The 22450-nt window shown below is 44.4% G+C and overlaps 1 protein-coding gene across 1 annotated transcript in view; it reads right to left on the reverse strand.

The window, feature by feature from the left end:
• ITGA9 (integrin subunit alpha 9) overlaps positions 1-22450 on the reverse strand; it is a 381793-nt gene that overhangs the window by 148379 nt on the left and 210964 nt on the right. The gene's annotated exons all lie outside the window — the stretch shown is intronic.

Here is a 22450-nt window from a genome sequence, read left to right on the forward strand (position 1 = left end):
CCTTGCCTAACTCACTAGACTGTTTAGAGGCTCACAGGAAATCTTGTACATCAAACTTCAAAAACTATAAGGCATTTAATAACCTAAGCGTGGGATTCATTTGTACATGAATTCATTTGGTTATTTTTGAGTGCCTACCACGTGCCAGCCACTACTCTGTGCTAGGGAAGAAGCAGCAAAGAAAACAGAGTCCTTGTCGCTTCAGGGAGAGAGAAAACACACACAAAAAGAAGCAAATATGTGTGTCAGATTGTGATAAGAGCTATGGAGAAAACTTACAAAGGGTAAGGAGCATAGAAGGTGCCAGACTTGCAAGGGAGATGGGGTGCAATTTACAATAAGGTGATCAGGGAAGCCTCACTGATGAGGTGACCTTTCAGTACAAACCCAAAGAAAGAAGGGGAGCAAGAAACACAGGTATGTGGGGACTAGCAAAGGAGAAGTCCCTGAGGTGGGCATGTGCCTGGCACGTGCAGGTAACAGCAAGGAGGTCAGTGCAGCTGGAGAGGAGTGATAAAGAGAGCAGGAAGGAATGAGCTCACAGGGGCCAAGGGAGTTGAGGCAGCAGATCCCACAGGGCCTTGTGGGCCAGCGTGGGGACCTTGGTTTGACCCTTGGAAGCCCCTTCAGGACTCTGAGCAGAGCAGCAGTGTGACTGAATGTTCATGTTTAAAGGAAGCTCGCACTGGCTGTGATGTGAACGGTCTGTGGAGTGGCCAGGAAAGGAACAGGGGGCCTAGGTAGGAGGCTCTTGTGACAATCCAGGTGTGAGAAGATGAATGTGAAGGCCAGGGTGGTGGCAGCCGAGGGGGTGAGATGGGGTCATATTCTGGACATAGTTCAAAGGTCATGCCAACAGATTTTCCTCATGGACTGGATGAAGGGTGTTAGGAAAAGAGGAGTCAAGGACTGCTCCAAGGATTTTGGATTCAATAACTAGCAGAAAAAAGTTGTCATTTATTGAGATGGGAAAGACTGGGTCGAGAAGGTTCAGCAGAGAAAATCCAAATGCCTATTGGATTTTAAAGGAGATATTAAGGCAGGTGGATGCATGAGTCCAGAGTTGAAGGAGGAGTCTGGGCTAGGGATACATTTGGGACAGACTAGATACGATCACTAGGAAATGAGTAGAGATAGAGATGAGGACTCACTCATATTTACGAGTTGAAGATGAGGAGGTATCAGCCAACAAGACTGGAAAAGCATGGCTAGGGCAGGAAGAGGAAAATTGAGAGAGAAGGCATCCACATGGTCACAGAGGACAACCTCAAGAAACGAAGGATCAATTTTGTCCAATGCGGCAGACAGGTCACAACAATGGGAATAATTAGAACTGGCCATTGGAATCAGCTTCTGGAGGTCACTGGTGACCTTGATAAGAACTGTTGAAGTGGCGTGATGGGAGGAAAGCCTGACTTGAGTGAGTTTCAGAGATGTAGGAGGAGAACAAATGGACACAATGAGGACAGACAACTATTTGGAGGAGTTTTTCTCTAAAGGGGAACAAAGAAGTTGGATGGTAGCTAGTCGGGGAAGTGGGCTCCAGGGAGCTTTTTGGCTTTTTTTTTTTTTTATTAAGATGGGAATTACCATAGTATACGTGCATGCTAATGGGAATGATACATTAGAGAAGGAACAATTAATGAAAACATGACAGGAGACAATTGCTGGGGTCTGATGAATGACTGGAAGGGCTATTCTCGCCTGGCTGGAGGTGAGCTGAAGATGCATTAATAGATGGGTGGTAGGAACATGCGGGAATTCCTCTGTGATTGCTTCTATTTTGCAGTGAAATAGAGGTAGGGTCAAAGACTGGGAGGAGAAAGAGATGAATGTTTGAGGGGTGAGGAGATGGAGGGAAATGGGGGCCCAGGAGAGGGGTGAGTGAACAGGGTGAGGATGAGAACATTGATAAGGCTGAGGCTGAAGGTGACAAGGATGAAGATGCATGAGAGACTGATGGTTATTATGTGATGTGACCTTTGAACAAAATAAATCCATGTGAGTGGCCAGTTTTAATTGGACAACCAGTTAATGGAAGACGTAATTAAGGATACAAGGGTTTGTACAATGAACGGTTGTTATTGTTGGCCACTTAGCATCCTGACATCCTATCGTTTTGGGAGAATCTCAAGATAGGTGGGAGGCGCACGTTGGCAGAAAGGGGACAGATCCTCTCTTTCCTCTCTTCTTGAACACTAGGGTGTGGGTACTTGCCTAAGTGAAATCATGTGATCTAAAGGTGATCAAGTGGCAGTGATGTGGTAACAGATGCTCCCACCCAGGGCTACAAATTTTGAGGGTTGCACAGAGACACTAGGGATCATCTGAAGTAGCTACAGAGCAGTAGAGAGCCCAGAGGTGGAACCCTGGGCTAAGTCTTGCCTCTTCTGTTTCCTGTCTGTGTTGGTTCCCCAGCCTTCTTGCCTATGCTCTGAACCACCCCACATCCTTTTAATAAATTCCTTTTCTGCTTGAATTAACCAGCATATGTTTTTGTTGTTTGCAACCATTAATACAGCTAATATACCATGCAAAAGAAGAGAACTATTCAAAATCTCCATAGGCAAAAATATTTTGAAATACTAATTTCTGGGGGGTGGAATCCTCATTACCCATCCGTGAAGAGAGGACCTCACTCTCCTGCATGTCTGGCACATCAACAAGAATAACATGTGCAATGAGAAATATGATGGCCTTCCTTTGGCAGCACAGGCTCTGAGGATCCAAACAAGATGTGAAAAATTAACTTAAGAGTTGCACATTCTTGAATGGCCTCCAATAAATTAAGACCCTGATCTGAAACTATTGTGGCAATTATTTATTATTGTTGGCCATTTTAATCTTAAACAGTGGATATGTTATTTCTGTCCTTCTGTTTGTTTTTGGAAGATTAAAAGAATAAACCTCAGGCTTGAGTTATGAGAGAGCACTAACCTAGTTTTATCTCAAGAAGGAAGTGGACAGGCATTCACAAGTATCCCTGACATCAGACAGTGTCCAAGGTTTCCATGGAATATTTGGCAGGGAGACAGTATAGACGAGCCCAGGACCATGGAGGAGGGGCTGCCTCTTCATTCCAGTTTAGTTGTTCATGTGATCAGCCTCCTTTCCTTGTATATAAAGGGCAAGGGATCAGACCAGGGACATCTAAACTTCTGCCAATCCCCAAACCTTGGGCCTCTGTCACTTAATCACACAGCAAAGTCATTCCCGGGATTTCAAAGTCAAGTGATTCAAACATGGCTCTGTGATTAAGGGAAGCAGCCAGGCAACTTCCAGGGCAGAATGTGAGCTCAGATTTTTTTAGAGGAGGCTCAAAGCTGGTGTTTCATTCTTTCTCCAAAGCTACAAAAAATCTTTGACTAAAACAGCACATCTCTGCTTCCAAAGTTATTTTTAGAAATGAAATGAAAATGTGATGTGCCAGCATGATATTGGGTGTTGTCAAATATGCCATCCTTCTGAAACCTCACAACACTGTGAAAGGATCTCAATGTTAGGCCCATATTTGAGAGATGAGGAAATTGAGATGCAGAGAGAGAAGATGCTGTGCTGGTATGAGAACCCAGCATCTCCTATCCCTTCAAAACTCATTCCTCTCCACCATAACCCACATTTCTCCAGCCCCCTGACTATCAGGTCCCCAGGGGGTCCTTCCTGATCTCCCTGCCTGGGTGAAATAAATCCTCCCATTATGAGCCCTCCCCATCCCCATGTGCTCCATCAACCCTTCATGGCACTTACTGAAGTTGTGATTACTCATTTGTTTGTGGGGTTATTTTGGTTAAGGACTGTCTATCCCTTATTAGAATCTAAACATCAGGGGCAGGACCCTTCTCTGACTTTGCTTATCATTGAACTCCTAGTGACAGAGTTGTGCCTGGCACAAAATTTCTCAGGGAATAAAGTTCCCTGAATATCAGAGAGATTCTTCTTCAACAAATAACTAAGCGCTGTGGAATGTTCAGCATAAAAAACCTGTGCCTGATTGTTTCCACCCTTCAGCAGGACTGTCAGAGAGGCTGGTCTCTCCTAGCAGGTGTTCAGTGAACACTTGAATGAATGAATATCCATGACATCCCCACAACAGATCATTACCTCCCCCTTCACATTTTACAGATGAAGAAGTTGAGCCCCAGAAAGGGGAACCCACCCAACTGAGGTCACCCAGCCATGTAGGGTCTGAGCTGCAACTAGCAGCACACATCCTTTGGCATGAAGGTTGTCCCAGCTATGGCTCTAATATCATCTCCATCTCAGTCAGGAAGGGCTTTGGCAAGAAAGTTTACTAACACCTGAAAGGAACAGGACTCCACAAAGACCAACCTCTCTGACAGTCCTGCTGAAATAGTAAAACGATCAAGCATAGAGTTTTTGTGCTAAACACTGCAGGGGTGCTTATTTATTGAGGAACAGTGTTTCTAATCTTCAAGAAATTTTATTCCCTGAGAAATTTCCCCATTAATTTTAATTTGCTTGTGCAGTCTTTTAAGTGAGTTATATTACTTTGTACATGGATCGCTTTGCTGTGCTTTTATATGAAAATCCTTATTAGTAGTCAACATAAGATACAAAGTGTACTGTTTCTATAAAGCTTATCTTACAGCACGTATAGCCTGCTGGAAATATATTGCTCATTTGTTATTAAAAATCCTACCCAAGTACATCTCATAGCAGCCGGATTTTTTTGACTGTGTTATTGGGTTTGCACTTAAGTTTAGCACCAATTCATTCACTATACTCAATGTTACTGATGACATCTTGGCAGCTGTGTCAAGCCAGAAAATCTCTGTAGAACTTGTTCTCTGCCCTCATTCATCACTGTACATTAGGATTACCATTCAAAGTTCCTTGTTAGGTAAATGCAATACATTTCCATATCAACCACATGTGCTGAATCACTAAGGCCACTAAAGCAAAAATTTCCCCTTCTATCCAGATAATTTTTTGGGTGATGCTTAATAATTTTCTATTGGATCATTTAGATTTTCCTTAAGTCTCAGACATAAAAACCATGACGTTTTCTTTTGCTGCTATCATAAATCCAGTCTGAGTAAAGGCTAGCACAAGTGTTAATCAAATGCATCCAACTGTATTTGCATTAAAAAACTTCTCATTACACCATCATTATTATTATTGGTATTGTATCTACCAACCACAAGTATATTTGACAACGATGACTAGAATAATAGTGTAATATACTAATAGTGTAAGTCTGTCCATCCGTCCATCCTTCCCTCCTTCCTTCTCTTATTTCTCCTAGTTGTTTATCCATCTACTACTTTTTAAAAACCACTTTTTCCCACTTCATGCCTATTAGGATGGCAACTACCAAAAAAACAGAAGATAAGAATTGTCAAGAATGTGGAGAAATTGAAACCTTTGTACACTGTTGGTAGGAATGTAAAATTGAGTGGCTGCTTGGAAAACAATATGAATATTTCTCAAAATAATTAAACGTAGAATTGTCATATAACCCCAAAATTGTACTTTTGGGTACATTACCCAATGAACTGAAAGCAGGAACTCAAAGAGACATTTGTTCCCCCATGTTCATAGCAGCATATTCACAGTAGCCAAGGGTAGACACAATCCAAAGTGTCCATGGACAGACAAGTGGATAAACCAGATGTACTACACATACAATCCCCAGTTTTCTCAATCATGGAAATCATACCAAAAAGGACATTGTGAAGCAGACTGTATTCTTCCTAGGAGCAATATCACAACTGGGGGCAGCATGCCCTTAGCAAGGATTCAGCTTCCAAAAAATCAGATACTCTCAACAATGTATCATAAAATCAATAATGCAAAGCACACATGTAAATAGCCCTTGCAATGTGAAATCACAAACAATGCTTCCCATTCTTAAAAAGGGCAGACATCATAAAATCAGACATGGAATCTGACAGCTGGAAGGGGGCTCATTTGGGTCACCATTTTGCAGATAAAGGCAGACAGTTAAGTGACTTCCTCAAGGTCACTCAGCAGACAAGGGCAGAGCTCTAACCCCTGGTCCAGTGCTCCTTTGCCTTTCCCATTGCTCCTAAAGCATATAAAAATGCAATTAAATAGTATACAATGTACATGAAACTTACTTAGCTATAATATTATAAATAAAATTGTGTTTATTTTTCTTAGCATTTAGAATATTTTAGAATACTAGGAGAATATTTCGAATATAAGGCATGATCTCTTTACAAATGCTACTGAGGCGCTTAATTTTTCTCTTGACAATTTTCTTTGATATTTGTGGAGGCATGTGAGATGACTCTAGATGTCTTTAGCCACTCTTGCGGGCAACCTTCTTTCTGGGTACTTTGTTGACAGCTATCAAAAGCTTTTCAATTTTCAGAGTTTAAAATTACAAACATGAGTAAACCAAAAAACCAAAATTGCTTATCTGATGTCTTTCTATGAGGGATACAAGCACAAAATACCAAATAAACTGATTATAACATCAATAATTAAGGGATGGTGTTAATTAAGCTACAGGGAATAAGTGAGGACTGTCAGGCACCTCCTGAATGCATGCTGGTAAATGAATTACCCAGGAAATAAACCATGAATTTGGTAAGACCTGCCAAAGGAACAGGTAAGATCAAGGGGCAAGAGAAACTCAGGGGAAAGAAATCACTGTTGACTGAAGTTATTACATGAAGCTTCCGGAGACAGGTAGCAACTGAACCACATCTGAAAGAATGATCCTAAAAGTCACTTGCTTGTAAAATCCTCTGCCTCTGGATGGGCAGAAAAACAGGGAGTATATTCCAGCCAGAGAGAAAAATAAACATGATCAGAGGATGAAGGTGGGCAGAAATAACATGGAAAGGGGCAGGAGAAGGACGTTCTTAGCAGAAAGATTAGCAAGAGGCAAGTAGATATGTGTAGGGCACATCCAGATTCTCTTAGATCTTGAAGACAAAGATTTGATGTTGATCTTCTAGGCCAGTGAATTTAACCAAGTTTTCTTGAGTGGCCAAGTTAAGATATATTATTGCAAGTAATTTGACAATAATAAGGCACCAAAGTGAAGATATTAAAAAATGTAGTCAGCTATTAGTGGTTCCACCTGAGTCTTATCACTGTAACCTGCACAGGCTGCAGTTCTATCTAGTCAGTATTCCCATCTCTTTGTCAGAGGGCTTTCCTCTGCAGGCCAGGAAAGTGCCTAAGAATTAAGCTTCTGACATGCTCTGCAGCAACCCTCAATGACTGATGGGAACTGGTGTGTAATTACCCCAGCTCCCTTGCCTATTGAGTGGGACAACTCTGAAGTTCATGTTCTAGACCAGTGCCACACGTGGCATTTGAGCACTTAAAATGTGGCTGGTCTGAATTAAGTTAAAATACACATGAGTTTTCAAAGACAGCACACACACAAAGATGTAAAAATCTCCACAGTTGTTTTAATATTGATTATATGCTCAAATAATTACTTTTGGGATATACTGCATTGAATAAAATTTGTTTCACCAGTTTCACTTTACTTACAATATAGTATGGTTGATTTGTGATAAATCTTTAATGATACACACTTGCTTGTGTTACTACTTGTAAAGAAGAGGTCCAGGGTAAATAAATTTGAGTAAAAATAAAAGTAAATAGTTTTAGGCTGGGCGTGGTGGCTCATGCCTGTAATCCCAGCACTTTGGGAGGCTGAAGCGGGTGGATCATGAGATCAAGAGATTGAGGCCATCCTGGCCAACATGGTGAAACCCCGTCACTACTAAAAATACAAAAATTAGCTGCGCATGGTGGCGCACACCTGTAGTCCCAGCTACTTGGGAAGCTGAGGCAGGAGAATGGCTGGAACCTGGGAGGCAGAGGTTGCAGTGAGCCGAGATCGCACCACTGCATTCCAGTCTGGGGAAAGAGCGAGACTCTGGCTCAAAAAATAAAAAAAGGTAGTTTTAAAAAATTGATCATATTTAGCTCCTACGACTCACTTGCTTATAAAATGCTTTAGTGAATATTATGAAATGCTAAAAAAATTAAAAGCATAACATATGTGCGCTTTTCTTTTTCACCAAGTAATTTTGAGTTTCACCAAAATCTGATGTCCAAAGTTGTATGTTGTACAAATAAACCTCATTCATTACCTGTGATGTGGTGGGAAAAAAAGTAGCAAGCCACACAGATCTAGAGGATAAAGAATGTCAGTGCAGGCTCCCCCAGATGCAGAGCTGGAGACAGGTTTGAAAGCCAGTTGTTTATTTCAGAGGTGGTTCCATAAAACACCAGTAGGGAAGGCATAGAGTGAGACACAGAAGGACAGGCAACCAGCAAAGGCAGCAACATCAAGCCAGTCAGCTCCCTGAGCACCTGGAACTTAATCTTTCTGGGGAGCTCTGGGAAACTGTGCAACACATGAGCAGAAGAGTTATCCCCTTGGTGGGATGAGGGAATATTTACGTGCCCACTCTAGTCAGTCATTTGTTGAGGGCTACTGCAGAGGCAGCGAGCTGCACATCTACTCCCAGTACCTCTGGCAAGATACTTGGTAGGCAGAAAATGCAAAGAGATATAGTTACTGGTAGCTGCATACCAGCATAGCACATAAGTATAAAAGGGATGCAGCCAGTACTGATCATTCCTGCTACAGGATCCTATGTCAGCTTTCTGAATGGGAGAATGGTCCAGTGAGTGAGGCCTGTCATTGGCTGGAGACCAGATCAGTTAATCTGAATATCTCTGAATTACAGGGGCCCAGGCTCCTTCTGGAAAGAGCCTGGAGAAACCATACCCAACCCTTGGGATCCACATTCTACTCACTTTCCTTCTTGCGCACCTGTCACAAGGAGGCATCCCAGGTGCCATAGTCTCAATTTCTACTGATGTGGTTCAAGTCCCAGACCTCATAGTCCTGCCAAATGTGGGTGTGGGTGACCAAAGATACCCCTGGTCCCAGACTGACCATCAGTGGGTTGTACCAGGGGAGCTGTACCAGTTCTCTATGGCTGGCAACTGTTCTCAAAGATAGGTGTGCTCATGCTGTGCAGGTTCTTAACTATTTTAAACACTGCCCCTGCCATAAACTGGTATAACTTAAAGGAAACACACAAGATACCACCCTTGTTGAATCTGAGGGGTGTATATTTCTGAGTTTCCCCAGTGCAATTCACTTTGGATAGACTCACTAGGGACCAATTCAAGAAGATATACATGTCAGCAAGCACAAGTTCCTGAGCCTCTGTCTACAGGGCATGCACTCCTGTAAGACGCTGCTCTCAGCTTCCCCACCTAGGAAGGCAGCTGCTTTTGTACCTCCAAGGTACAACAGCATTCATGCTATTTTGCCCCAGAATGTTGGTAAGGTATTTACTCCTCAGCCTCTGCTCACCTCTATGGGCTGGGAGCTTTTACAGTCAAGTCTACTGCTGCATCTGAAAGTTATTCCAAAGTCTCCTGAATTTGTTACAGAAGAATTTGCATTCAAAGTGTCAGTCTGGGGGCCTCTCCTTCATGACACAGGTAACTGCTCTTTAGTGATCTACGCCAAACAATATAAAAGCCCATTCTCAAAACCACAACATTTCTAGGTCTCCTAAGCATAATGCCACCAACATCCTTTAGTGGAATGATGCCAGGGTAAATCATGAAATCTGTAAACAAACAGTATTATGAAGGCTAATACCATGTCCTGGAAAGCAAATAATAAAAAATTATCTCTGTAATGGAGCTAGAAAAATGTAGCCATTTCATGAATATGTATTATGAGACAAAAGCTTAGAGACTCATGGATTTTCAAAGCTTCAAGGGATCTCAGAATCTATTACAGACCAACCTCCCCCTGTTTTGCAAAGACATTGAGGACTAAATAAGGTAGGCCACTTAATAACTTATTTAGTAACTAGTGGCAGTACCAGGATTCAAACCCACTGTGTATTAGTCAGAGTCCAGACAGGAAAGCAGAACCCAGGCCAAGTAGAAGGGATTAAAATGGGGAACCAGGTACAAAGGTGTGAGAAGAACCAGAAGAGCAAACAAGGTAAGATGAGGAAAAGCTGAAATCAGAAGCAACTGCTGACACCCTTAGAGTTGGAGGGACCAGGGGAGGAGGTGTTGTGATTATGACTGGGACTGGGATTGCCAAGAGGGAGCTAAGACCGTGGAGGAGAAGTAGCTACTGCCAGAGATGCTGCTTGAAGTGACTGGAGTTGGGGAGAAACACCCTGACTTTTCTCCTACTCTCTTTCTCCAATCTCACACCAGTGATCCCATTGGCTGAACTTCACAAGAAGTCTATCTGCAAAGGAGCCTGGGAAATGTTTTTTTTGAGTCCCACAGGGGAAAGGTGGGGAATGGATTGATGTGTCATGTTTTCAGATTCTCAGTCCATTACTCTCAGCTTGGAATAGGTTGTAGTTGGAGCTCACTGTCATGTGTGAGAACTCTGGACAGGGAAAGCCTGAAGTGCAACGAGGTACTAAAATGGAGTCGGTTTTCATGTAATGAAAGCTCCAAGATTTCTGTTTCCTACAGGGATAGGAAACTATTTGTGTCTTGCTGTCCCATTTTAGTTAGTGACTGCCTGTTGTTTTGGATTCCTGCAGATTTCATTGAAACATCGAATTATTTAGAATATAAATATCAATTTTCACTGCTGTGAAAGTCATTAAAATTTCCTGATTTAGAAGACTCTAGAGATTGTTGCAAATATTAGGGATTTATTTTACTAACCAAGAACACCAAGAAAGGTATTGCTCTACTTTTTGTTGTAAAAAAATCACCAAGAAATACTAAAAAAGAATATCGTACCCAAAAAAGGTTCAATTCTAAATATATCAGAGAAACAAAATCTAATTTTATTTTATATTTTAATCTATTCTAGAATAATAAAAATTGTTATTACTGTCCAACTATTAGTCTTGTCCTGTGGTTATCCTGCAACTGGCCCCAAATAAACATAGGTAATCCCCTGTGGTTTACAGCCTCAGCCCTAAACCACCTGCGCTAGCCCATTGGATGCTCCTTATCCCAACCAGTTCAACATCCCCTATGACAAGCTTCCCTCTGTTCAAAGCTTACCATCTTATCTGACCCCGGCCTCCTTCCCAGGGTGCCTATCCTGCCTGTATTAGCCTGTTCTCATGCTGCTAATAAAGATATACCTGAGACTGGGTAATTTATAAAGGAAAGAGGTTTAATTGACTCACAGTTCCACATGGCTGGGGAGGCCTCACAATCATGTCGGAAGGTGAATGAGCAAAGTCACGTCTTATGGTGGCAGGCAAGAGAGTGTGTACAGGGGAACTTCCCTTTATAAAACCATGAGATCTCGTGAGACTTATTCACTGGCACAAGAATAGCACAGGAAAGACCCGCCCCCATGATTTATTTACCTCCCACCGGGTCCCTCGCACAACATGTGGGAATTATGGGAGCTACAATTCAAGATGAGATTTATGTGGGGACACAGCCAAACCATATCACTGCCCTACCTCGGCACCACTCAGCTTCTCCTCCAGCAGTCCTGCCCTGGTCTCTCTAGATACACAACCCAGTAGTCTGGCCCAGCTCCAGTGGAACCCTGGGTTGATACCCTTACATAGCTTGTCTCAGACTTCCACTAGCATCTATCTGGACACTTATCTGCATTCAAATACACTTGAAAAAAATCTAAACAGCAACATTAGTTAAGTTCTGCTTTTGTTTTAAATCCACAACTGTACATAGCTTTATATTCATATTTATATATTCAAATACTGCATAAACCAATAATATCATTAAACAGAACATTCCATATGTATGTGTACATGTTTTAACTTCCTCTGGGAATGAGTTATTATGCCATGTACTTGGAGTTGCGCTTCCCTATCTCATCATGCTTTAGAAATCCCTTCTAATCAGGCAAAACAGATCCATATGGTTAGTAACTCCAGAGAGAGATCATAGGGCACCCCTGTAAGGCACCTCAATTAAAATTTACAGTGGGTCAGGGAAATCATTCCTGGGACTGAATTTCTGATTTGAAAAACTCACCTATAGGAAGTCAGAAATACCTCTACCTCCCTCATAGGTACCCACCTGGGCCAGTTTTATGCTCAAAAAGTGAGAGAAAGAAAAAAGCATTTACTAAGGTGATCTGAGCCAAAATAGTGGTTTCCCTAGCAAGAACATTCAGATAATTAAGGTAAATATGTATTACTTAAAAAAAAAAAAGCATGTCCATGTCCCTGCCCAGCTGACTCTGGCCCCAACTCTGGCTCTTATAATAACTCATGCAATGGTGGAATCGATATTTGCTTCAAAGGTCATCCTCTTTCTAACAAGGCATATAAGCCAGTCAGAGGGTCCCCCCATCCCTCCAGGCAGTTCAGTCTCCCTCCTCCTGCCCCATCTGTTTAACTGTGTAAAGAACTGCTGGTTCCCAGCTAACAGAGGAATTCAAATCCTCATCAGCCTTGACTTTAGGAATAGTTTCCGGAATCACTAAATCTTAGGACATCTGGAACAAATCAGGTTCCCTCACTGAAACAACTGGATAAAAGACAAGGAATACTTTAGGGGGCAGAGGAATTCCCAAGATCTGCAGGCTGCTCGGAGGTCCAATGTCCTAAGACAGCGCTGGTGTGCAGCGATGTATGACTTGACCCAGCAAGGTCCTGCTGCCACAGTCTGCCACACATGCGCTGCCTGTTACACTTGGCTATTGCACAGAAAATGCAAGCAGTATATGTGCATTTCATCAACGTTGGCAGAGCAGACAGCTCAAGAAAGCCCAGGTTAGCAGGGTCATCATGGTTCCTTGACAAGTAATTCTGTCACGGTCATAACTTTTCTGTTTCTAGCTCAGGAACCAAATGGGGCCATAAATAGTCACAAGCAATGGAATATACTGAAATTATGAATCTCCTAGATTTTGAATCTTTTCTCCCAGGAGGTGAGGTAGCCCTATGGGAAAGGGGAGGGCACAAATGTGTAGTTTAGCAATATGCTTTAAAAAAATTATTAAATAAAAAGATCTGGAAGTAAATCTAATAGTATAACTCTGAAGGAGGGATGAATGTAAATGGTAGTTTGAAATACCTGCAATAACTCTAACTTGATTTGACAATACCTGTGATTTCTATTTGGGACAGAGTCACAGGTCCTGGTAATATTACTGTAGTCTGTTTCCTACATTCATAATTGAATATGATGTTAAATTTCAGTGTGCAGTTAGTGAAAACAAAATGCACTCGTTTTCTTATCTGGGTTCACAGATCAGCAAGAGGACATAGACTCCAGGTTAAGAGCACCTGTCCTATGGGAAGGTGAGTGGTATGGACTGAATTAATAACCCTAAGGAGAGGCTGTGATGGACAGAGGGAAGGAGGGATGGCAGGCTCAGCCTAGGACAGCAGGAGGAAAGGTGAGCAGGGCATTTCTGAAGGCATATAAGAAGACATTAGAAACCGTGGTTGATTTCATTCACCTCAATCCTGCCACCTCAGGACTGACAAGGAGCCACCGTTAAGCCTGGTGGTTTAGATGAGAATTTTTTCCTTCTTGGCTTAGGAGGTGAAATTGTTCTTTTGCACCAGGAAAAGACAAACAAACAAACAAAAAACAGTTTTAACATTTGTCTTTCTTTTCTTGAAAAAAACACAACTGTTAACTGAAAGAACAGCATTTCCTCCAGTTCAAATCTCATTATCACAGAAAACTTCTTAAAAGAGAGTCCAGTGCTCCTGGTGAGAAAGGCTTATGATCACAACTGAACATCACCTGTCCCCTTATGCAGTAAGGACTGTACCTGTCTTCAGTTCCCCACCAGTAAGGACTTTGCATGAAAGCCATTTCTCTTAAGGGAGCCCCCTTCCCTTCCCTTGGGTCTGGAAAGTCCTCTTTAAAAACAAAGCCTCAGGGGAAGACACAAAGTCCCCTGGACCAGCCTGAAGTGGTCTCCCACACTTTATTCCACAAGTCTGGTTTTTAAAAATAAAAATAACAAAATCCTCTGCAATTTCAAGAGGGCAAATAAAAAGCCAATGAGCAACTGTTTTTTTTTTTCCCTCTCCCACTAATGTCTGATAAATGCATTGGATTTGATTTCCTTTTGAAACTTGGAATCCTAAAAAGGAATCAGCCTGCCCGGACAGGAGATCTAAGAGCAGATAAATAAAACATGAGGTTCTACCGCATCTCAGGACAGGCTCCCTTCCCTGGAAGCCAGAGCCTGTGGCAGAGATCCAGGGATCGGTTGGGAAGCCAGGGAACCAGGCTGGGGCAGGGACAGGGGCAGGAGTGGACCAAGGCTGTGTGCGCAGGGGGAATCTAGCCTCAACCAGACGCTAAGGCGAGCTGTGCAGCATAAACTGCACCAGGGAGTTAATCCACATCCCACATCAGCCAGACATTGGCTAACAAGTCACCCTCCCAGGCAGGGTAAGGGTGACTTTCCAGACCAAAGGAGGGGCCGCTGTGAGCAGCTAGCAGCCAGCACAGCAGCTGGGAGCAGTGCACCTGCACAGCAAGGGATCTGGGTGTGACATCAATGGCATCCACCCAGCCTTGTCATTTTTGGATCAAGATCACCTGGAATGGAGTCAGGGCAGCAAGCTCATAAAATCTAGAGGTTCTCTACATGGTACCTTCCCTCTCACTGCAATTTCAGCAAACTGATTTATGGGCAGGTCATGTTAAACCCAAGTCTCACCCATGGCTTTGGAATGGAGTCAGGAAACAAGCTCATAAAATCTAGAGGTTTTCTACAAGGTACCTTCCCTCTCACTGCAATTGCAGCAAACTGATTTATGGGCAGGTCATGTGAAACCCAGGTCTCACCCATGGCCAGTGACCACTGGGGACAAAGCAAAGCCACAGCTGCCTTTGGCTTTTCATCCGTGGAGAGCCACGGGGCAGCCTTCTTGTTCACCTGAGGTTATATCAGGTGGCTCAGAACAAACTTGGGAGAGATGCTGATGAGAGGGTGTGTGCAGGACAACAAGAAAAGTATGTATTGGGGAAGACTGAGTTCAGACAACAAACAACTGCACTGCTTCAGAATTTGGCTTGGCCCACAGTCACAAGCCTGTGCTGGGATGGGTGAGTCTAGGATTAGTGGCAAGGGACCAACACACACAGCCACACAGAATAAACTGCAAAAATCTTAGTGAGGAAACCACATATGGCTCTCGGTCTGCTCCAAGTTGAGAGAAGGGAGGGATTCAGGGCTACATTCTCTTGATAGGTCCTTTCCTTGAGTCCAGTCACAAGGGAAATAGCCATGTCATTGTGCCTGCTGGAAAGATGCTTCCGCATAAAACCTCCAAAGGATGTCTATGTTTGGAAGCCAAGGAAAACACTGCCCAGAAATTTTATCAGGCACACCTGTGAGGTAGACTCAGCCTTCCCGGGTGTCTCAGGAGGAAGGCCGCTACGAGCACACGGGCAGACTCTTCTACGGTCACCACAGTTTACTGCCTCAGTCTTGCCTTCGCTGCCCCTCTGAGCATCCCCATCCTCTCACCATCTAGAAAGTCGAAGCTGGAAAATGTCAGCCAGTGTCTGCTCAGGAGGGAAGGGGCTGTCTCTGAAATATGGTATGTGTGGGGACAGCTATCTGCTGCTCATGTATGGTGGACCCTGAAAAACTCCCCTCAGCGCTTTGAGTCTGCCCAACAGAGAAAAAGGTTAGTTCCTTGGGTGGCAGTCCCTACACCTGGAGCCTCGCATTCAGGAAACTGCAAATCAGATGCTTTCTGCAATACGAGGAATTTCCAAAAGTCGTTTCCACCTAAAGACAGGCCAGGTTCCCCAAGCTACAACGGTTATTTAAAGTCAGGGGCCATGGGTCAAATTGCTAGAATATCAGGCTCCGGAGCCTCCCACCAGGTGTTTCTCCCGCCTCTGCTATCTACTTTTTTTAACCTCAGATAAGTGACTCTAATCCCTGCCTGTCAGCTACCTATTCTGCACCAGAAATGCTCTGGCTCCAAGTACACACATAAAATCCACCAACCTGGAAGAACTTGTGTGCTGGGCTTGTCTCTACCCCACAGCGATGCCTGAGTTACTTCGTAAGACAACTGAGGGGCATCCCAGAGTCATGGGTTGTGCTTATGCCTGAGCTGGGCTGGAGCCAGGGCTCCTAAGAAACACAGAGTTCCGCTGCGTGGCTAGGCTTGGCCCACGTCACTCCTAGGATCATGCAGGGCTCAGGGGGCTTATCCTCTCTGCCTGGGACATGCTGTGGACACATCCCTTATCTGCCTTTGCTGCTGTCCTCAGCGAAATGGGAACAAAACTTGGAGCCCTATAGATGGTTCATAGGTTTGCTGTAAAGCCAAACGCCCTTCTGCATGTGTGCAATATATTGTTATGCTTGCTAGAGAAGGGGAAAAAAAGATACAGACAAATGCAATAGAGAATAGTTATCATAGTAATGGAGAAAGTTGGGTGTTTGGCAAGACCTGAAATGAAAGTATTCCGAGGAAGCTAATGGGAAGAAGCCTCCATGTCAAAAGGTGATATGACACTCCTGTTGGAATTTTTCAGAATAAATTCATCAACTGAGAGTCTGTAAGAAAGTGGGTACAGGAGATATCATCCATGTCCCTGCCATCCCCTCCCACACTCCCCACCCCTGACCCCAAAGCTTTTGCTGACTTTCAGCCGCCAGTGTCTGCATTTTTGTATCTGAGGGCCTTTTCCCATAGCTAGACAAGGATGCAAGTGCCAGGGAGCTAACTGTCCCCACCCACCTAACCCAGAGTAGCTCTCAACCAGTGAATCTCAGGAATTGGGATACAAACACCCCAGCTCCTTCACCTCTCAGATATAGTCATTCCAAGAGGTATGTTTCCCTGCAGGATGAAGTGCCAGTCATCCACTGTGGGAGCGGGGGATGATGCACTGACTGACAGCCTCTCTGGATCACACCCTTTGCCATGTGACTTTGCAGCTCCTCCCATCAGGAAGCAGAGTGTATTTCCAAGCCACCCCTGTGACTTTTGCTTTGATCAACAGAATGTAGCAAAAATGAGAATACATCTGTTCTGGAACTAGGCCTCATGAGGTCTTGTGCACTGTTGCTCTCCATTTTGGGCCCTGGCCACACTGTAAGAGTAATCCTGGGCTAGCCTGCTGGAGGAGGAGAGACCATGTGGAGGAACGCCAGTGAACCACAAACCAACAGCCAGGCATCCAACCAACCCGAGGTTGCCTGTAGATGCAGGAGGGAGCCCAAATGAGACCAGAAGACCTGAACAGACGAGCCTAGCCTCAACAGCTGACCACAGAATAAGGAGCTAAACAAATGGTGGCTGGTTTAAGGCATGGAGTTCTGGGGTGATTTGTTATAGCAATAAGTAACTGATATATTAGTGCTATGGTGCATCCTCACCGCAGACTTCCCTGTATACTTCCTTACTTCTTCCCTTCATTTGCTGCACTGCTCACTCAATTATTTGCACTCAAATCCTTGTCTCATGGTCTGCTTCTAGGAGAACTCAACCTTAGACCATGTAGAGTGCTGCCTCCCTTGTGCTTCAGGGCAACTCCCTCATAGTCCCATCGTGATCATGACTACAGTTAATGATACCTGTTTTCATGTGTGTCTCCCCTTCTAGACTGGGAGCATCGTGATGCAGCAGTGTGTGTTTATTTCCACCAGGCCTGGCATATCCATAGCAAGTGCTCCATCCACATTTGTCAAATGAATGAACACAGCAGCACTGTGTCACCTCTCATCAGGTGAACAGAAGCTGGACTCTCTGGAAGGGCATGTCACCCTTCGATGTCTCTCCCAGTGTGTGACTGTCCCTTACCCTGCTCATCACCTTCCCTGGGGCCTAAATCCCACCCTCCACCAGGTAACTCCCACGGAAGGCACCCACATGTCCATTCATCCTTGATGTGTGGCTGGGATGTGAGGAGAGGCATCCGCTGCCGCCTCTTAGAAAGCCCACATCAGGCTGGGTGTGGTGGCTCATGCCTGTAATCCCAGCACTTTGGGAGGCCAAGGCAAGTGGATTGCTTGAGGTCAGGATTTCCAGACCAACCTGGCCAATATGGTGAAACCCTATCTCTACCAAAAATATAAAAATTAGCTGGGCATGGTGGCGAGTGCCTGTAATCCCAGCTACTCGGGAGGCTGAGTGAGACAGGAGAATCACTTGAATCTGGGAGGCGGAAAGTGTAGTGAGCCAAGATAGTGCCACTGCACTCCAGCCTGGGCAACAAAGTGAGACTTTGTCAAAAAATAAAGGAAGGCCCACATCAGAGCAAAGGCAACACTTGTTCTGAGAAAGGAGGGCAAGGATGAGCAATCTGTCAACTCTTATTCAAAAGGTTCCATTTGCTTGAGCATTTTTGCCTTTCTTTCAAGAATATACCATTGAGAAATCCATTCCTATAGCCAGAGATTCCAGAAACAGCAACCATTAAAGCCAGCTAGGCCAGGCGCAGTGGCTTATGCCGGTAATCCCAGCACTTTGGGAGACCAAGGTGGGTGGATCACCTGAAGTCAGGAGTTCGAGACTAGCCTGGACAACATGGTGAAATGCCATCTCTACTAAAAAAATACAAAAATTAGCTGGGCATGGTGGTGGGTGCCTGTAATCCCAGCTACTCGGGAGGCTGAGGCAGGAGAATTGCTTGAACCCAGGAGGCGAAGGTTGCAGTGAGCTGAGATCATACCACTCTACTCCAGCCTGGGCGACAAGAGCAAAACTCCATTGAAAAAAAAAAAAAAAAAAAAAAAGCCAGCTACTGCAAATCAACAAACTTGTACATTTTTTCTTCAGAGCTGGTGCAGACAATGACGGGGAAAAAAATCACATGGCTAATGTTCTGGCAACATTTTCCAGGTTTCTGATGAGTTCCTATTCACCTTCCCTCATATTATAATAACAGTGATGATATTACATTTTAGGAAACAGCTGGCATGCCAGCCACAAACCCACCATTGAATCTGAGGCTCTCCAAGGACAGAAAATGCAACCTACACAGATAAAGGATGTGCTGACTTGTCCAGGCGCGGTGGCTTATGTCTGTAATCCCAACACTTTGGGAGGCTGAGGTGGGCGGATCACCTGAGGTCAGAAGCTCGAGACCAGCCTGACCAACATGGAGAAACCCTGTCTTTACTAAAAATACAAAATTAGCCAGGCGTGGTGGCACATGCCTGTAATACCAGCTTCTCGGGAGGCTGAGCAGGAGAATTGCTTGAACCCGGGAGGCGGAGGTTACGGTGAGCTGAGATTGCACCATTTCCAGCTTGGGCAACAAGAGCGAAACTCTGTCTCAAAAAAAAAAAGAATGTGCTGACTCAATGCAAGGACTGCCACTGATGATGCCACTGGATATCAGCCACAGTGACGCCACTGTTTTTTCACCTCCCTTAAAAGTGTCCACTGTGGCTACTGGACACAGCAGGACAGATCGCTTGTGTCTCCAGGGGGAAAAGCTATTGAACAGAGCCTCCGGGTCAGACAGCACATGGGGAGAATGGAGGGGAGGGATGGCAGCTATCTTTGCTAGTGGAGTTTTTGCCCATCTACCTCCTCTCTGCAGTGGGGCTTTCACAGAGAGGAGGACTTTTTCCCCGAGGTCTCTAGCCTTAGTACCTCTGGTCCAGAGTCAGCTGATAGCTGAACCCAGAGACAACAGAAGACAATGTACAGGAGATGAGTAGGACGTAGAATCAGACATTCCAAGCTTTAATTTTCCTCTACAGCATGAGCCTTGAGCAAGTAACCTGGCCTTCCTGAGCCTCTGCACTACCTCATTAAAAAGAGTATAAGAATATTTATTCTCAGTGTTGTTGAGGATTAAATGAAATAATAATGCTAGTTTTCACTACTGCGTGTTTGCTTATATGTAAGCACTTTTAGAAGCACTTGAATATGTATTAATTAATTAATATGCAAAATAATCTTATAAGGTGCTGCTGTTATTTTCCCCATTTCACAGAGGAGAAAACAGGCAGAGATGTTAAGCAACTTGCTCAAGGTTATGCAGCCAGTAAGATACTTCAGTGCTTTTATGTAGATGGAGTACTCAGTGGGGTATCTAGTGCTCACTAAACAAGGGTGTCTTTCGCTTTATAAAACAAGACAAACTTCACTTTTGACCTAGGCTGTGCAGTTGATGATTCTAACCACTCTGCCACTTTTGAGAAGGAGAACAACTTGTTTCAAACTCAGAATAGCTCTCTGGGTTTGGGGATCCCCCTCTGGAAGACTGGTTTTCATGGATGGAGCTCCCATCCCTCAGCTAGCCAACAGTTTTGGGAAATGCACTTCACCCCACCACCCAACCCCCATGGCAACAGCATTATCAAGGCTACAACCATAGGACAATTGTATGTTGCCACCAGATGGTTCTAGCTTTACAGATATCCTGCTGTGTTTTTTCATCTCCCTTAAAAGTCCTTATTTTATCGGAGTTGGCTAACCAGACAGCACTGAAATGTTCCACTGATTTCTGATAGAATGCATCAAAAAAAGAATTTTTTTAAAGCTCACCTGCCATATCTTTTTCTTTATCATATGTGATGCTTTCTTAGGTACTGTAAGTATTTGAAAAGACAAAACATAGTTGCATCCTTTTACAAATGGAATTTTCAGTCCTGTTTAGTAGAAACTTTTAAACAAGTTTCATCCCTGTTCCTAGACGTTTTGACAATGGCCTGTTTTGGAACTGGGCTCAAGCCCATTAAAGATCATGAACTTCTAATTGAAGAGTTGATTGTTTTAAGAGATCACAGGCCTGCCAGAATTCATGCTCTCCAGAGAGGAAAATAAAAACATCCATGAATCCTGGTCACAGACAGCATTTCCTATGGCTTGATCACTGGCCACTCTGGGTGACCCAATCACTCCCAGATGTCCTTCCCTCTGTCTTAACACAAAGGCTCCTCAGTCTGGTGGGTATTCAGAGGCCTCCAGCCACAACACCGTGGACCAACTGTCTACACAGTCATCAGAGAAATCTTTTTCTGTGACCCATTTGCTTCAACTTTTCATACAGTGAGTAAGGTCACAGCTAACAGGAGAGCTAAGTTCTAAAGAAATCACAGAAAGCAAAAATTGTGTCCAAGTTGGCCTTGTGAAGCCCTTCCGGGGGCATCATGGTGGAAATCAGAAAACATCTCTCGTAAGTCCAACCCTGACAAGGCTGTTCCTGCACTGGGATGAAGGGTAGCTGCCCCACAGACCTACCCAAGGCAGGGAAGCAGGAATTGAGACAGATGGAGAGAGGAGCAAACTCAAAACTCAAGCTGGAACATACTTTCATTGAGCAGAATAGAGGGCCATACGACCTATACCATCTCAGTGTTCTCCTCTCCCTTCCCCACCCTGGCTCCTGGAGTGTGCCTGGCTGCATTTTTTTTTCCCCGGTCACCCAGGCTGGAGTACAGTGGTGCCATCTCAGCTCACCGCAACCTTCACTTCCCAGGCTCAAGTGATCCTCCCACCTCAGCCTCCCGAGTAACTGGGACTAGAGGCACCTGCCACCATGCCTGGCTAATTTTTGTATGTTTTTGTAGAGATGGAGTTTTGACATGTTGCCCAGGCTGGTCGCAAACTCCTGAGCTCAAGCAATCCATCTGCCTCCGCCGCCCAAAGTGCTGGGATTACAGGCAGAGCCACTGCACCTGGCCTCCTGGCTGTATTCTTGTTAGGTTAAATGCACTTACACTACAACTTGGCTGTACTCCCATTGGCTTCAAGATGAAGTCCAGACTCATAAGTGTTCCACAATCTGGTTTCTCTCCCTTTCTCCTTCCCTGTCTCTCACTGTGTTCTCCTGACTGCCTCCTTCATTCCAGACACCAGCAGATCTTCATGGCAGTCCTGTTCTCCATACTTCTGCTCACATTTTCCCTCTGTCCAGAATGCCTGAGACCTCATTCCTCTCAACACCACCTCTTGGAAGCTGCTGCAGAGCCCTGGAGTAACCCGCCTAGCACTCACGTGTGGTACCACCATCACCCAGCCTCTTGCTCTGCTCACAGCAGGACAGCAGGGCCCACATACTGCTCACTTCTGCAGCCCAGTGCCTAGGACTTGCCCGGCTTGAACAAGGAAGGAGGGAACATTCCATCCCAGAAAAGAATGAATCAAGAGAGTTCAATGATAACCAAAGCAGCTCACCTCTGCTTGGAGCCACTACGCCTCTGCCAACCAAATTCAGACCCTGGTTTCTACTATCACTTAACTGATTGTACCTTCCCTCACATTGTCCCTGGCTCTGAAGAGTAAATACCAAAGGTCTGGATAAATCCCATGTAATTGAACCACAGGTTCGTTATCCAAGTATCAGTGAACATTTCTCCGATGGCTCCTATGAGAACAGCTATGGGCCCAAAAGTATAATGAAGGTTTCTTTAATGGAGGATTCAGTCAAAAGTCTATTTTGAGAGGCCAGGCGTCCTCTGAGAAATAACCCAGCCTAAGACGAGGCTGAGAGCTTCGGTCCAAAGGCATTGTTTTTGAGGTTCAGAATATCTTCT

The sequence above is a fragment of the Piliocolobus tephrosceles genome, chromosome 2 (assembly GCF_002776525.5).
Source record: "Piliocolobus tephrosceles isolate RC106 chromosome 2, ASM277652v3, whole genome shotgun sequence".
NCBI classification, from domain to species: Eukaryota; Metazoa; Chordata; class Mammalia; order Primates; family Cercopithecidae; genus Piliocolobus; species Piliocolobus tephrosceles.